Source organism: Molothrus ater, chromosome 5, assembly GCF_012460135.2.
Source record: "Molothrus ater isolate BHLD 08-10-18 breed brown headed cowbird chromosome 5, BPBGC_Mater_1.1, whole genome shotgun sequence".
Classification (NCBI taxonomy): Eukaryota; Metazoa; Chordata; class Aves; order Passeriformes; family Icteridae; genus Molothrus; species Molothrus ater.
This window is the reverse complement of record NC_050482.2, coordinates 22136030-22153213: the sequence shown is the minus strand read 5'-3', so window position 1 is coordinate 22153213 and position 17184 is coordinate 22136030. Positions and strand designations below refer to the sequence as shown.

The window sequence follows — 17184 nt, the reverse complement described above, 5'->3', positions numbered from 1 at the left end:
GAATGGGACTTCACCTCCAGGAAAACAGAGACATGTCTGAAGAAAGCTGTTGCTTAATTCCAGGAGTGTTCTGCAGGTATGTCCTCAGATGGGAACAGCATAAGCCACTCTGATTTGTCCATCAATGTTTTTAATTGCACAGTCTTTGGGGTAGTCAGACTTATCAAACTGACTTCATCCTTCTAATGTACCTGTGTTTTTCTTCTATACAAAAAATAACAATATTTTCTAGATTTGAACACTAGGTTAAGTGCATTTCAAAGACTTCCCCAAATTTACTTTCAGAAACAGAAACTGGCATTTTCTTAAAAAAATAATAAGGAGGGAGGAGAAAGCAAGCCATCCCTGAGCTGACAGAATGCAGCAGTAGGAGGCAAGCATTCAGCTGGCAGTTACTTACTTCCTGGCATGCAATTTTAATTAAGGAGTCAGCATGTCTGCTACACAAGCCCACAGGAGGCAGTAACTAAAAATGACTGGGAAAACGTCCATGGATAAAAAGGTAGGAGAATTAAATAACGACACTGTATTATAGAAAGCTAATTGAATATGTTCATCCCTACTTTTTTTCTAGATAAGACCTATTACCAAAGGAAAAGCAAGCACAAATTGCTGTATCACAGTATGCACAGTAATACCTATTTTGCAGTATTTCGTTAGAGATTCACTATTGATCTAAGATAAATCAAAGACAAAATCTTTTTTTTCTGCTTAGAAGTTGTGTTCTGAGATACCAATTCACATTTTTAAACTGGGCCAGAAATCTTTCTTTCCCTAGACCAAAGCTGTAGTGATTACCTAGCTAAGTAAATCAGCAAGTAGATTGCTTTAAATCACTTTATAAATACCTTTTTTCCCCTGGTATGATGATTTTTTCTTTTTCTCACAGAGCCAATCATTAGGACAGAGAGGCTGATTCATATCCTGTACTTTTGACAACCATTATTAATCATCTTTCCAAAGGAGTGCTGTGAAATCCTGCATTGAAATTTCATTGTTGGCTCTTACTTTCTCTACTAGTAAATATTCAAATGGAATGCTAAGGAATAATAAGGAGGAAGCTCATGCATCTGCCTTGTTTTATATCTGTACAGATCAAGCTGAAAGAGATGGGATTAAAAATAAATTGTGAAGGAAAAACAAATCACTTACGACTTAAAATTAGAATTATGTGTTCTGCAGCGAAAAGAACTGGTCAGCTAATCTCAGTCTTTGTATCTTTCTGTCACTTGCACTTATTAAGAGCTCTTTAGTGAGCAGGTTCATAGTTTATGCTTATAGCTAAATAAATTGCTGGAAGAGTATTACAGAATACAATTAAGTCAGATGACAGAATCAAAAAATATTTCAAACATTTATTTTTAATTTTTATAAATGTCATTTGATGGGCTCATTTTCGTAGAATCACAGAATGGTTTGAATTGGAAGGCAAACTAAAGGTCATGTAGTTCCAATCCCCCTGCTGTGGGCAGGGATGCCACCCACTAGATCAGGTTGGCCTGGTCCCCATCCAAACTGGTTTTGAATACTTCCAGGGGTGGGACATGCACAACTTCTCCTGGCAGCCTGGTGCAGTGTCTCATCATCCTCACAGTGAACAATTTCTTCCTTATGTTCAATCCAAATCTACCTCCTTCAGATAAAACTGTTTCCCCTTATCCCGTTATTACAGACCTTGGTAAAACGTTTCTCTCCATCTTTCACATAAACCCTCTTTCTATACTGAAGTGCCACAACTTCTCAAGTATAATGGGTGGTATCTTAGCCACCTTCTCTGCCTGTTCCCTCAGAACTCATGGATGCATCTCCCCACGTATCATGGACTTGCATGCCTTCAGATTCTTAGATGATTTCATCTTACACAGTAGAAAGTTCTTCAATTTCCCAGTCTCTGCTTTTACCTTCTGTGACTTGGGCAGCATGGATGGAGCATTTGCTAGTGAGGATTGAAGCAAAAACTTTGAGTTCTTCAGCTTTTTCTGTATCCCAGGTAAATCAGTTTCCCATTTCCTTCTGGACAGGACCTTTATTTTCCCTAGTCTTCACTTAATCACCAATGTGCCTATAGAAGTTTTCTTGTTGCTTTTGACACCCATGCTACCCTGGATGGAGCATGGATGCTCCATTCAGGGTAGGGAGCTTACTGGGCAAACTCCCTGCTCTCCTGAGTATCTTAGGATGGTCTTCTGCTGTTTCAGTCTCTGCAGCCCAGGCTGCCCTTGATCTTCACATTCTCCACCAGCCCCTCCCTCCATGTTGGTGAGAAAAAGGTCCAGCATAGCACCTCTCCTTGTAGGCTCCTTTAGCACTTGGAAAAGGATTGGTTATGTCCCACTGTGTTGTTCCTTCAAGAACTATTGTTAAAGTTCCCCATGGGCACCAGGGCTTGTGAATGTGGGGCCACTCCTACCCGTCCATGGAGGTCCTCATCCACTCAGCCTGCCTGGTCAGGCAGACTATAGCCTGTAGCAGACTCACCTACAGTGTCACTTGTCCCTGCTCTCCCTTTGATATTCACTCACAAACTTTCAGTCAACTCTCCCATTCCCATGTGGAGCTCGAGGCCCTCCAGCTGTTAATTGATGTAGAAGGCAGCTCCATCCACTCATTACCCCCACCTGTCTTTCCTAGAGAGCTGGATCCTTCCATTCCAACACGAAAGTCACAGGAGTCATCCCAGCTTGTCTTCATGGTGCCAGGAATGTTATAGCCCTGCTATGGGTTTAAAACTTATTTCTCAGAGCATGTAACTTGAAACACTGAACAATCAGTAATGACTTTAGGACTCCTTCAGTTGGACTGCCTTTGTGAATCTGGGTTGATAGGATAGTGTTTGGAGCAAGCTGAGACCTTGGTGTGAGTTGTATGATGCCATACACATCTCTGTTTTCCACAGCCCTGGAGACTGTATCTAAAAGATTCTAACATCATTAATTATGATTTTGACGTCTTTCTCATATGAACAAAATTTGAGAAATTTGGTTTTGTTTTATTGCTTTTCTTTTTTTTTTTTGTCTTAACCTAACCTACAGGGATAATTTTTCCTGTTCTTTTGCTGAGCAGAGGAGAAAATAGCCTTGATTTATTTTTTTTTCTCATAACCTGAGAAATCCAGATACGGGCAGTAGAGCATAAAGATTTCTGTAATTTAAACTAGCTGACAATGATTACTTCAGGAGTCATAGATTCCCCGAAAATTGCCATAGTTTACTGACTGTCAGTTGCTTCTTCTACTTATCTTAAGGTAGAAATTGCACTTAAGGAATTGCCAAAAGGGAATAATAAAGACCCAGTAATAAGCTCTGTATCACTGTGACATTCCAAGCAGAGTATTTAGAGCAATTTAGTACTAAGTAACTTTTATTGTCTTCTCCAATAAAATGGAGAAGACAATAACCAGTAGGTCTACAGCTACTAATTTTGCTCCCAGACCACAGCCCTGTCTGATAGTATTGAGGGGTTGGGGTCTGCACTGCACAGACATCCTCTGCACCTGCCAGCAGCTGTGGAGAACCCAGACATTTGCCACCAGGTTTAATCAGCTGATGTTTTTTGGATGTTTTTGATAAATATCCTGAGGCAATAGTTTGGAGTAGGCTAAACTTTTAGCTATTTTACTGTTAAACATCTTGACTGAAGCATCCTCTAGTGGGTGTCTCTCCCTTGCCTCTAGAAGTCATTTCAGAGAGCTGAAGCTCTGCTTTGTAGGATAGCTGCTAAGTCAAATGAATCTTCTTCTATGGGCATCTCTCTCTCTCCCTTGAAACTAGATAGGAGCTCCAGAAAAGAGAATTAATTGAAAGACCTCTACTGTAACTGGCTAAAATGTAGGGCAAAGAATTTCATGCAGAGAAAAGTATCTCTCTATTTCAATACCAGGATTTTAAATGTCTCAGCTCCTACTTAAGCCTGTACTTTAACTTGGTGAAACTCAGATTTTAATTTCGTTTAAGCAGCAGCTCTGGATTTGAAAATGAATTATTTATTTTGTGTATGTAAAGAAGGGGCCAATGTCCAAATGATGCTACAAATCTGCTTTAAATAAACTCAGTTAAAACTAGTAGCATGCCTAAAGTCTCTCTCCATCATTTTATATGAAGATGTGAAAAAGTTATTTAGATGAAATAAAGCTGCCTTCAGGCAGTTTTAATTTTCAACAGAACTGATTTGACTGATCACTCTATTGCAGACAGCATGGCTCCTGGCTGCATGGCAGGAATAACATTTTTATATAGATGAGCTGTTCTTGATTAATTTATTTGTGATAGAAAGCTCAGGTGGACCTCTGTAACATCAGAGCATGGTCACTGCAATGGTCTAAACATGTACTCACATATCTGTTTGTTTATTATGTTTGATTGGGAGCAGCCCATGGAGAATATTTCCTCCTGCCTATGCAAAAGCTGAGGGATCTCTCCAAGGCCACATTAGGAGTCTGGGGAAGCCTGGGAGCAGGAAGGCTGTCCCACCTAATGCATCACTGCTGATGGACATTCAGCAGGACTTGGAGAAGATTTCCCAGTTGCCTGTGTGCATTATTTTTTTTCTTTAAGGCATATCACAAGTATTAATGCAATTGTAAGGAAAATACTCCTTGGCAAACATTAATGGTCTTTTGGACTTTTCTAATAGAAAAGCAATCTTGACTTTTAAATTTATAAAATTTAAACTAAATGTGCAAGAGCTATTGGTTTCTATTGCAGTTCTGGTATCATCCTTACCTCCAGTTTGGCTGTGCCACAGCATCCTTTTCAAGGATATTCCATGATATTAAACCAACTTCCCTGTTTATTTAAAATTTATCTCTCAAGCTCCCTACCATGAAATGTATTGTTTTGGGGGTTATGTAGCAGAAATTCATGTGTGCCTCTGGATCCAGGTCATTAAATATTTAAATATCAGTTCAGACTAATTTTGGTTTCATGAATTGTTTGCATGAAGCGTGTAAGCAGATCAGAGGTTGGCCAAGCCAAAAAAACAATACAAAGACACATGAGGGATAGGAGTCAAAGAAAAAGGAAAGCAAGAGAATAATTGCTTCTGGCATAATTTTACAGTTTTAAGATAAGTTTTGAAAAAGTATTACTTCATTTTTCCTCTCATTTATGTAATTGCACTCTCCAAGATCATAAAGAAAAGCAGAAAACAACCCAAAAACTCCCTAAGTTAGATCTTAGAGCATAAAAGTTTTGGAGCATAAAAATATCATCACTACTACTGAAAGAGAATATATCTTTTTGCAGATACTTAGGCTTGTCATTTTTAAAGCCCTGGTCCTGTCAGGTAGTTGGATCCCCTACAGGACAGGTGGAATTTAAATAAATAAATATCATGGTGTTCAGAGTAAATCTATTTATGACAGAAAGAAAGAAAAACACTTGGGCAGGTTCCCAAATATGATGAACAAATTAAGATACTCTTGAGTATATCCAACAGATGTTATCTGTAAATTTTATCTATACAAATGCAATATTAAAAGCTCAGTGGACTTTATCTTGCCTGGTATCGCTGGCCACTACCCAGCAAAGCACTTACACATTGGTAATTTTAAGGACAGGGTGTCCTGGTTTCAAGCCAGAATACCCAGCAGCACAGTGGAACAAGACAATGATAAGCAGTTTGACAATACTATCCTGCTGCTTCTCAAAGACACTTGTATGCAGTTGATTCCAACATATTATTTTACCAATATGTATTGAAGATACATATCGATTTTACATTTTCCCCCATTTATTCAGTGCTAAACAAATAGCAAAATTGTTGTGCTCTCTACAGTCTAAAAGCCAGATAAATAATAATTCACTTCTGAATATGTATTTGATAAAGAGAACAGAAAAAAGGGAGTGCTAATGTGCATTTCTGTTATGGCAATTTTTCATTGCCATAATTTTACAGAAGAGGATTCCTGTAGATGCTGTCTGTGAATATATCTTTAGTTCTCCATCTTGTTAGGGACGTATTATTAGATTTTCACATCTGTCATTTGCTTACCATAAATGCCAGCAGCTACTATTTTTTTCCCTTACCTTTTATGAAGTGAAAGGATACTTTTCCCATCCAGCTTTAAACCAAAAAACTAGGATAACAACAAGAATGCGCCCTACCACAACATTTTAATTCCTTCCCAGGAAAACTCACATTTTAGATATCTTCCCTTGGGTGAAGAAAGGACAATGAAAGAGCCATGATCTTTCCAACCAGCATACAGCCTATGGATGGTAAGAGTTATTGGTGTTAAATGTATTAAAGGGAAAATTCATATGCCTAGAATCTTTAAGGGCCAACAAGACAGATTGTTGTATTAGATTGTTGAAGTCACCATTAGGCTTTAAGTTCTATAAGTCACATTAATAGTTCTTGTATTTAATGGCTAACAAATAGCACAGTCTTAAATTCCCAGGGAGCAGTAATTCTTCCTTTGTTAAAAAGACAGTGATTTGTCAAAAACCAGGACTATTAAATTAAGCTATATTCTGTGAATAAACTGTATTTATTTACAGACATCTGTCTTAGTTTGCTGCACGTGACCCTATTAGATGTTTATTTTTACAATGGCCAGGTTCTGTCAATGCTATATCTTCAAGGGGTGTTTCAAGAAGATAGTGTCTTTAAAAAGTAAGAATTCTTTCTTTCCATCTCTGCATGCTAGCACTCCTGGGGGGTGCGGGGAGCAGGGGGGTGGAATTTACCCTGATGCCAGCTGGAAAAGGAAAAGCAACATTGACCAAGCAGTTAGGGTTATTGGAATTTGGGATTTATTCATATGTGGCAATTTGGTACAATAGAACATTCCTATTGTTTTGTGGACATCTGTGCAAGGTCAGCCAAAACCTAATCTAGTCTCCTGAGGTCTCTCCAGACAATTGCCACCTCTTTGTGCATGTGCTTGAACTTTTCCTTCTGGATAAAAGGAAAGTGAGAAAACAGAAGATTGTTTTTGTAAAAAGTAGCTGGAAACTGAATGAGCAAGGGAAGAAAGCCACCCATTAGGGAAGCTTACAGGATTCCTTGCTTTAGATGGTAAAAAGGATTTGATGTTTTCTGTAACTGTTCCAGGTTTTCTTTAACTTTAGCTTTAAACCATGAGGTCTAGGGATCATGTTTATTTTCACTGCACTCTACTATCTCAGGAAGAGGCTCCTTCACCGACAGCTATTTCTCAGTCTAGGAAACAATTAACCTTATTTGACTTTGCTACTGACTATGCCATCTATTTCCTACACTAGGAAATAGATGGCATTATGACATCATCTTGAACTTGAGTATGCATAGTTTTAACAAAAGAATATGGTGAAAATTTCAGCACATTTTCTCTGTTTTTTCACCTTGTTCCAATAAAACTACTCATTCTATCCTGGATAATATTGAGCAACTTATTTTGAATGTCAGCAATCGCCTAGAAGATTGTGAGAGTGTTTTTATTCCATATCTTCAATAGTATTTGTTTAAAAAAGCACATGCAAGTTGAGCTACTGGTTAGAATGAAACCGCAGAAAAACAGTGAAGAGAAGCCCATGCCCCTAGCTCATGGTCCTCTCTTAGACACTACACTCAAATTCTATACACAATCCCTTTCCTAGTGAGACCTGAGTGGTGATTCTCATGTTGCTCCATGAATATCAGTTATTATTTTTTCATAGATCCATGGAAAGCCTCTGATACAAATATATTTATAGCTGAATATGTAATGTTGCATATTAACTTCACTTAGCTGCAATTAGCTGAGGCAATGCCAATTAAAACTGAAACTGCAGAAAGTCTTTGCATAATTATTTAGTATTATCTATCTTGTGTTTTTCTAACTGCTACCTGTAGTCTAATTAGTGGCAGAGACCATTAATAAATTTAAGGTCAAATTATATTACCGATCTTAAAAATAATAAGGAAATCAGTTAGAGGAATTGGAAATATCAGCAGGAAAAGCTCAATGGCCCTAATAGATTTAGTGACCTTTACCCCTGAGATAGGTTAGTATTTATTATGGTGCTATGATTGCTTCCTGAAATATTTTAGATGCCATTGTTTGCTTCTTGGAGGCACTTCAACAAGGTTCTATGAAGTCAGAAAAACTGGATACATACAGATGCTTCTCAGAAAGAAAAGACAAAACTGCTACTCCATTATATCCTACATACATGGCTTTAATTTTATGCTCAGATGTTTAAAGAACTTCCAACATGCTCCTGAATAGTTATTTCCATAATGTTGTACATCCTGAAGCACAAACACATGAAGTGCCAGAAAGCCCCTTAATGTGTCTCTTCACACTGAGAAGGTTTCTTCTATTTCCATTTTAGCAAGATTTCTTTATCATGGGTGGCCCACTAAGAAAGAAATGAGGTAAAGAAAAGCCATAGCTTATACCATGTGACAGCCATATTTGAAGTAAAAACAAAAGCATTGAACTTAATGTAAAACATTAAACATAAAGTAATCTGGAGAATAATTTCTATTTTCTCAGCTAATTGAATGTAAGGACCTTCTGTCTGCATTAAAAAATTAGTGGCAAATCACATCCATTCCACTTCTGTGCACCTTTGTGGAACAGACTCATAAAGGGTACAACATCTGAGCTCCCATGACTTTTGCAATTACAGTGTGCCAATGTTTAGCTGTCTGATAATGTGCATGCTTCTGCTGCCTGGCACACACAGGGACACCAAGCTGAGCAGGAGCCATGAACTAGGACTGCTTACTGGTACTTGCTCATTGGTTCTTGTCTTTCCAGAGCCCTCTGCAGCCGGTATTCAAAATGCATTTCTAGTAGCAAAGAACATAAAAGATGACAACAGAATATTGTTTAACAAACAAATTTGAAGGAGTATAAAGTCTAGGCCATAGTTTACGGGGTAAGAGATGTAGTCAGCATGTCACCAAGAAGAGAAAAACTTCTGACCTTTTACTTCTGTATAAATTTTCATTAAAAAGTCAGTTGTAACCAATGCTCAATAAATGGGAATTATAAAGGGTATGGAAAGCAATCCAGAATATAAAAAGAACAGGTGAAGGACATTTGAACAGATATGATGGACTCAGACCAGAGATAATTTATTGAATCATGCTCTTGAATATTTCAGGAATTTACATGAAACAATTTCTGAATAATCACTTCTTTGTGAGAAAGTACACAGCAAGGTCTGACATGAGTAAATAATGAGCAACCAAATGTGTCAGGCTCACTTGGATACACAGAATGCTATTTTAGCAATCAAATAACCAATTTTAAATATTTAGCTGATAATAACTTGGTAAGAAACAGCCAACACTAGTTTGTCAAAAGCCAGTCATGCCAGAAAAAGCAACATCTTCTCTGACTATGCAGCAAGACTGGTCTAGTAAATTAAGAAGCAATAAAAGTAATGTATCTTAGGTTTAGTAAGGGTTTTGTTTCACTGCATTCTCCTAAGTAATTTAGAGTGATAGACCTACAAGAAAGTTACATAGTGTAGGTAGAACACATATATAGTGTGTCCAAAATTTGTGCTTAAAAAAACAAGGGTCATTTGCCAAAAACAGTGGAGGCATGTATCTAGTAGATATATATCTTTGAGAAAATTTTGGTTCTGGATTCCTGTAGCATTAGTTTAATCAGTGATTTAGATAACATGTAAGGGACTGATATAATAAAACCTACAGGTAACAGAAATGTTTTGTGGGTTGTGGTCTGTTTGGAGACAAATTTAGAATTCAAAACTGTGTAGCTAAATTGAGTAAATATTTTGAAATGCAATCAAAGCTCCACCTGGTCTTGAAAATTTTCAGGGCTGAGACATCCACAGCTTCTCTGCACAGCTTCAGTGCCCCACCACCCTCTTGATAAAGACTTTCTTCCTTATATCCAATGTAAGTCTCCCCTCCTTCATTTGAAATCATTGCCCTTTGTCAGCAAGGTTACTCTAAATCCATTCATCCCCCAGTTTGTATTGATATTGGGATTTGCTCCAATCCAGGAGCAGCACTGTGCTCTTGGCCTTGTTGAACTAGGTGAGGATAAAGATTTTCTGAAGGTTCCCCATGAAGGATTCCAATGAAATGAACTTAATGAAGTTAAGGACTTCTTACCTGGACACAAGTAGGATTGAAAAAGTCCAGAGTCTGCAGTGGTTCATAAGCAGAGAAATATGCTTCACCAAAAGGAATTAAAAAATGGCATAAACTGCATTTTGGGATGTAGAAAAGGAGTGTGGATTACCGAACTCAGAGCTGATGGGGCTTTATCTAGATTTATCAGGAATGCCTGCCTATATATGATTGAACCCTAAAAGGCCTCCACCTCTGTGGCACCTGGGTTTAGAAGAGATGTGAATACGGTGCAAAATGTCCAGAAAAGCATAAACAAATGAACAAAATTTAAAAAAATAATTATTATAAAATACTCAACTGATTTAGAAATTGAAAACTGTCTAATGATGAAGAACCCACTAGGCAGATATCCCACTGAAAACTTTCCTCTGTCAGATAAATACTTACATTTGCTTAAAACATACATAACTTTTTGAATATAAGACTTTTCCATACCTAATTTTGTCAATATTTCTGGGCATCTGGGAACTTAGGATACTGAACTTCACAAAGGAAATGCTGCTTCTATATACAGATAATTACATGAGCAGTAACACTTGTCAGACTCATCTACTGGGTAAAGGATAAGTTGTCTCTGTGCTGATCTATCCATGACTGGCCACTGGCATAATGCTCAGGAACTTACAGAAACATCTTAGTTCTTTCAGTCTAGAGAGCTGAAGCCTGAATAAGTGACAGAACGGCAGCTAAAATGTTAAACACAGACACAAAATAAACCATTACAGGGAGCATTGATCAATTGGTCACCACATCCTCTGGTTCCAGCTGAGACATGGCTACTTTATGTGGAAAAAATTAAATGATATGTAATGGATTGGAATCTGTATTATACAACTTCCCGTGCTACCAGAGTCTTCTTTCCTGAAACTCAAGTAGATGAACTTGGCATTCATCTGAATGGAGTTCTCTTTTCTCACTACCTTTTTTTGGGGATTATTTTCCAGCTGGAGCAGTACCTCCTGAAGTTAATAGCAACATTATCACCTGCAAATACTAATATGTTAACCAAATTAAAAATGTTTAATTATTTTGCCACGCTTTTTGCATTTACAAGTATTGTTAATACAAGTTCATTACTTGTATTAACAAGTATCTTGGCTATAATCAAAATTGCAAAGACTATTTATTGTCTTAATAAGTACCTACCAAAACATTTTGCTATTGCTATGCTTTGAGGTATTAGTAGACTCAGGAAAATATGGAAAAATGCCCAAACCAGTTTCACATTCCAACTGATATTTAGTTACTTTCACAATTAAGATAGAAGCCAATATAATGCTAGCAATTTATTGCTTGGTCCTGCTGAAAGTCATTATTTTATCCTAGGGGAGCACGTATCTTGGGAAACAGTTCTATTTAATTTGCAACCATAATCAAGTGATGTGATTTTATTTATGTATGAATTTTATTTACAAATGGATTTCAGCAGGATGTGGCTCACAGCCTTGGGTAATCACACTGCAAGGGCTCACAGCTATTCTTAAAAGTAAAATGAGTGGGATTTTCTATAGTTCTGATCTACATAGCTCAAACCATTCATTAATGTTGTCTGTCACCAGTCTCTGAAAATGTTTTTTACTTTCATTTGCTTTGTTAGCCTAAAAGAACACTCATAATTTTGCTAGGGCCCCACACAATATAGTAGCTAGCTGTAATTAGTACTATTGTTTTCTTTTAGTATTTTTTTGCTTTTCTTCTAACACTGTTTACTTTTCAGGAAAACAGCTCAATGGCTTCCAATCAGAGATAGCTTCACATTTCCCAGATGTGGACAAGGAAGAAGACCCAAGATGTGCTGATGGGATATACATTCTACAGTTGTAGAAACTGAACCAAGTTGAGGATGCCTCCCTGGACTGCAAGCTTCTTGTATGGGTATCTACTGTCAGAAGAGAACCTGGAGAACAATCCCAGGAGCTGTGCTCCCGGGTGACAGTGCAAAGTAAAATCCATGGGAAGAGGTTGGATTAGGGTCCAACTAACACTTAGCTGTGTTTGGTTGCTACCCAGTTTGCTGAGGGAGCATTATAGAAACAAAACCTGTTTGGCTGGACCAAGTTCATCTGTCTACTACTGTACTTTTTCACCTTTGAACGGGAATAAGAGCAGATGGAAGTTTCCATCTTGGATTAGTTAGGAGGAGATTTAGACTTCTTGTGATTTAGTCCAATCACAGCTGTGAAGCAGAAGCAGAAAACTCCTAAGCTCCTGGCAGCTTCATATGGTGACCTTCATTGACCTTGTCAACATAATGAATAACACAACCTATTTTCTCTTTGTGTTCTGTAAAATCATACTGTAAGTGCAATACAACTTGAGAGTAAGGAGGGAGGTGGCTGCAAGAGGGCACTGGCAGTTCAGCTTTAGTTATAAGGCTTTAATCTTACTTCACTATTACATAAAGAGGATTCCACACCTAAGAATTTCAAGAGTGGAGTTCAAAAATGTCACCCTTGAGGTACTGCCTAAGCCATGTATTCAATAGTTGCTACACTGAAAATATGCAGTGTAACTAAGAAAAGGGTTAAAGGCTTATTGAAATTGAAGGATTGTTCTTAATGGGTGCAAAACTCCATCTGCTTTCACAGTGAGAACAGGAGAAATTACAGTACTATCTATGCCATCCATTTCCTTCTCCTCTGATGCATTATAATAACATCTAAAGAAAGAACTAGCCACCACATGGTTTTCTATATTACGCAAACTGAACTTTTCAAATCCATGAAGAATGTCAGGAGAAGTTGTCAGTCTTGTGCATGGATCATTACCAGTTTTGAAAGGTGAGACTCAGAACTGCAGATTGTAGGTTAGCTCTCTCTCTCTCTCTCTCCCTCTCTCTTCCTTCCTCTTCTTATTCTTTGCTCCCATGCTCTTCTCATTTATTTTCTTTTCTTCATCTCTTCCTTTTATTTCTTTGCAATAAGAGACAGAACTTTTCAAGATAACTTAAGGGGGAAATTGTTCAGAGAAATCATCTAGGAGAGCAGAAAATGCTTTTCCCATTTGTTATGTATTCAAGCAAGTTCTGCAAAATACAAGAGATTTAAACGTTTACTTCTGCTGAGACAAGTAGTAAAAACTATCAAATGCTTATGGCTTAGTTATTCCAGACTGACTTAGCCTAGGATGCTAATGGTTTTTAGCTTTAGTACATATGCTTGCTTTGCTATCTATGCTCATGATAAGCACAGGTGAAGATGGACATCATATAGTGTAGCATAAATTAAAATTTTCAGGATGAAGAAAACCTTACCTCAGTGATACTCTGCATACCACACAGGTCTTGTCTCTTAGCCTGTTGAATTATATTGTTTTAGATCACACTTACTTCATTTTTAAAGTAAACACCTGACCTGGAAAACCAGCTGTCTTTATTTTAGGCTTTGAAACTTTTTTTTTGCATGATTACTTACCTAAAGAGTTATATTCAAAGAAAAATCTGTGCATCTGCCTGCCTGCTTAGTCCTGGAAATATTAGACTATTCTCTTAGATTTTTCAAATTGATTCCTAATTTAGACATCTATGAATGCCACTGTGCCTGTATCTCTCTGTGGGGTATGAGACTAGATTCCAGCTGCAGCAAAACATTCCTATCCTCAGCCTTCCATGGTGAGAGTCTCTCCCTGTGCCTTGGAGGGGGCACCAGTGTGAGACAGCAGAGGTGTGACTGTGGTCCCAGCCACCAGACCCAGAGCTTCCCCTCACAGCTCATTGCCCAGGCTATTTACTTCAAGCTCTATATTTGGGGATCTGGAATTTTTCTCTGCTGGCTCTAAGGTCTGTCAGAAAAAGGCTGATCCTGGTAACACTAGTCTCTCTTGAGATGTAAAAGATGTGGGTTCAAATTAGTCAGCATTTGAGAAAGGGTCACAAAAAGTTTTCATGCTTCCTGTGTTGTTAAAGGATGTTGGAGGATGAAAATGGAAATCTCTATGGGAAGTAAGCAAGATGCACAAAAATGCCCTGCAGCATTCTTGGACTGATGCATGAGGACAAGAGTTTCAGACCATGCTTTTAACTAGAATTTTATTTTGGATAATTTTGGGTGCATCAATTTGCTGATTCTTTAGACTTCTTGTGTACCTTTTATCCTACATCTTGTACAGACATTTTGCAAACTTAGGTCAGCGAGATGAAATTTTCACTCAAGTTTCCACATTTGCCACAACTGAAGATGGCAGAATCTGAGGCCCTCCACTGAAAGATGACCAAATGAAATGCTTGGAAGTGACTCTTCCAGCTATCCTTGTGGGTCTGCTCCAGCATCCTAACCTAAATTCGTTATTCCTGAATCAGAAACCAGGTGTTAAAGAGCGATTTTTCATAGGTATATGCCTTGCTTTCTGACCTTCTAATTTCTTATTAATCCCAAATCTGTTTGAGACTGTGATATATTTATTCTGTGTTTGTACAGGAACATGGCAGAGAGCAGATTTTTTTACAGCTGCTTTTCAAAGCTGAAAGATCTTTCTCTTTTAAAAATTATTTTAAAAGCGAACTTTTTCAATATCCAGCAAATTTAAATTATTCTCAGCAATTGTTTTCCTCTGCCATGTATATGAAGATATTGGGCTATAACAATAAAAAAGGTTTAAGAAATCTCAGGCACTTTTATTAACAAATAGCTTTTCTTTGCAGATCACAACTTTAGCTCTTGTAAGTGATAAACATGTTGGACTGAACAGCATTCAGAAAATATTTATTTTAAAAATACTAGATTTGTATTGTAAAGTAAAATTGTGCAGAAATTGAACATTGTGCAGGTAAAATAACATACATAAACTTCCAAACGCAAAAGGCAAAAGTATTAGGGAATAGCACTGACAAGAATTCAGTTCAATTGATTGTTAAAACCATAAACCATCAAATGAACTTTGCAGAGACAAAGACCTAAGCTGATAACTGAAATTATAATTTCTGACTAATAGCTGCAAAGTGATCTGATATATGTGCAGGCCTGACCTCTGGGGGATGTCCTCAGGTGCTCTGGGGCAGCAGGGTGTCACCATCAGAGAAAGTGGCATCCTGCTGTGGGCTGCCAAGGGCAGGGCAGGAGAGAGGGCAGGACTAAACTTCTGGACTTCTAAAGGCTCACTAGAAGCCTTCTAGTCCTGCCAGCAGCTGCACAAAATATGCAAGAGTATTTTTGTTGTTGTTACTCACATGCAAGGTGGTTTAGTATCCACACTAATCAAAGAGTTGTTAAGATCCAGGAATTTTTTTGCTACTCTCTTCCTGAGCTGCTGTGCTGCACTGCTCTTCAGTGAGCCCTTGAGCTATAGGCTGGTTGATCTTAAACAAGCTAGACCCTGGCACTAAACAAACACAGCCATTTCATTTTAAAAGTACATAGAGGGGTTTATGCTGCAAGATTGATCTGATTGCCTGATTGTAAAACAGAAAAGTCAAGAAGATATTTCCAGGGTACACATGGTTTTTGGTTTCTGCTAATGTAAATGCACATCTTCCAAAATAAAGTGAAAATACACTTAATAAGCCATGACCATAGAAAGGGAGAACAAAGACCAGGCACATATCCCCAGTGAAGTACATAGCAAAAACTTCTAATTCATCAGGAATGGGATCACAAATAAATAGTAAGTCACAAATATTACTTATGTACTATTACAGTAAACTGATTAGACTCATCTGATTCAAAGAAAAAAAATAAACACCTTTTATATGGAAATTAGGAACAAAGCAATTTGCAAATAGTTAATGTCATCATATAATAATCAACTCTTAAAATAATTATAGGTGCATTCCCACCATTTGTCCTAATACAAATTCTGGTCAAAGCAAGGAATATAATAGCAACATATGAAGAGTGTGTTTCTGCTGGTGATCAGCATAGTGATCTGTTCCTGCAGTCCAAGCTAAATCCACTCCTTGGGTACCCAGATCACCAAATTCTGAATTTCTTTTTCTTCCATTTCAATGCTCTCAGGTGGGGAATAAAATATCAATATTAATCCCTGCACTGCAGGGTTGTTAATTTTTACTTAAAACATTCCTAAAAGCTTTAAAAAAGCTTTAAAAATAAGTTAATAATAACAAATAATCTCAAACATTGAGTCTGACCCATTCCTTAAACTTCTAGCAAAACAAGTTAATAATCCTGCTTAGAACCTACTTTCCCAGTGCTACCAACCTGATTTTTCATAACTGCCTCACTTGCAAGATAAAGTCTCCAAAACTAACATGTTTAATCATTTACTTTCGTCATTAACTTAGCATATTATGACACAATGAAGATGCTGGTTGCTGAAATTGTTTATATATAATTCTGTGTTTCATTTTAACAAATTACAAAAACATGAGGTCCAAGAGATGACCGGCTTTACAAATCTCTTCCTTGTCTCTTTGTATAATATCCACTGCATACACCAATTTTAGTGAAAATAGTTTTTAAAAATGCATCCTTCATGAAAAAATTTTACTATTTTTGCCTGTTTACTAAGATACTTAACCATAATTTCTTCCCTGAAAAAATGACTTAGGGAAATTCTGTGGTCTGAATTATAATGGTTCAGACATGACAGGCCTTTGTTGTCATACTGATTTTATGAATAAGCCAGAAAGTAAAGAAAATGAACAGCTGAAAATCAACCAGCACAAACAGCTTGAGCTTTACTGACAACTGTATCATTTCTTATGGTTGATAGCTTCTCAAGAGTTCTCTTAACTGGTGCAAAATGGTTATTTTCTTCCATGAAGATATGCAACTTGAAGAGAGAATACTGGTGTCAAAGCCTGATTTAAAGGAGAAGTGCATTCATTGACCTGTAGACCTCATTGTCATATTCAAGGCTAAGGTTATAACCAATTGTAGCCAATTCAATTTGGGAAAGTTAATAAAAGTTGGGGGCAGCTCAGAAGCAGTTAACAGATTTCATTTGGCTAAACAGCAGTTGCCACATGATTGTAAGGCTTTGCATTTCAGACCTGTGGAGATTAAAAATACAACATCCAGTGGGAGTGGTGAACATAAAGCCACAAAGAGGACTGTCTTCCCCATTTCATGGTTCATTAAAAAGTAAAAAAAAAACAAACCAGTTTTGCTAACAGAAAAGTATCTATCCCAAATAAAAGGGAGAATA

The 17184-nt window shown here is 37.4% G+C and overlaps 1 long non-coding RNA gene across 1 annotated transcript; it reads left to right on the top strand.

Annotated features, from left to right (window-relative positions):
• The first annotated feature begins 422 nt into the window (after positions 1-422).
• LOC118698397 (uncharacterized) lies at positions 423-13607 on the top strand. The gene is made up of 2 exons (XR_004981878.1): positions 423-502; positions 11801-13607. It is a non-coding gene; the product is annotated as an uncharacterized LOC118698397 (long non-coding RNA).
• The last annotated feature ends 3577 nt before the right edge of the window (positions 13608-17184 follow it).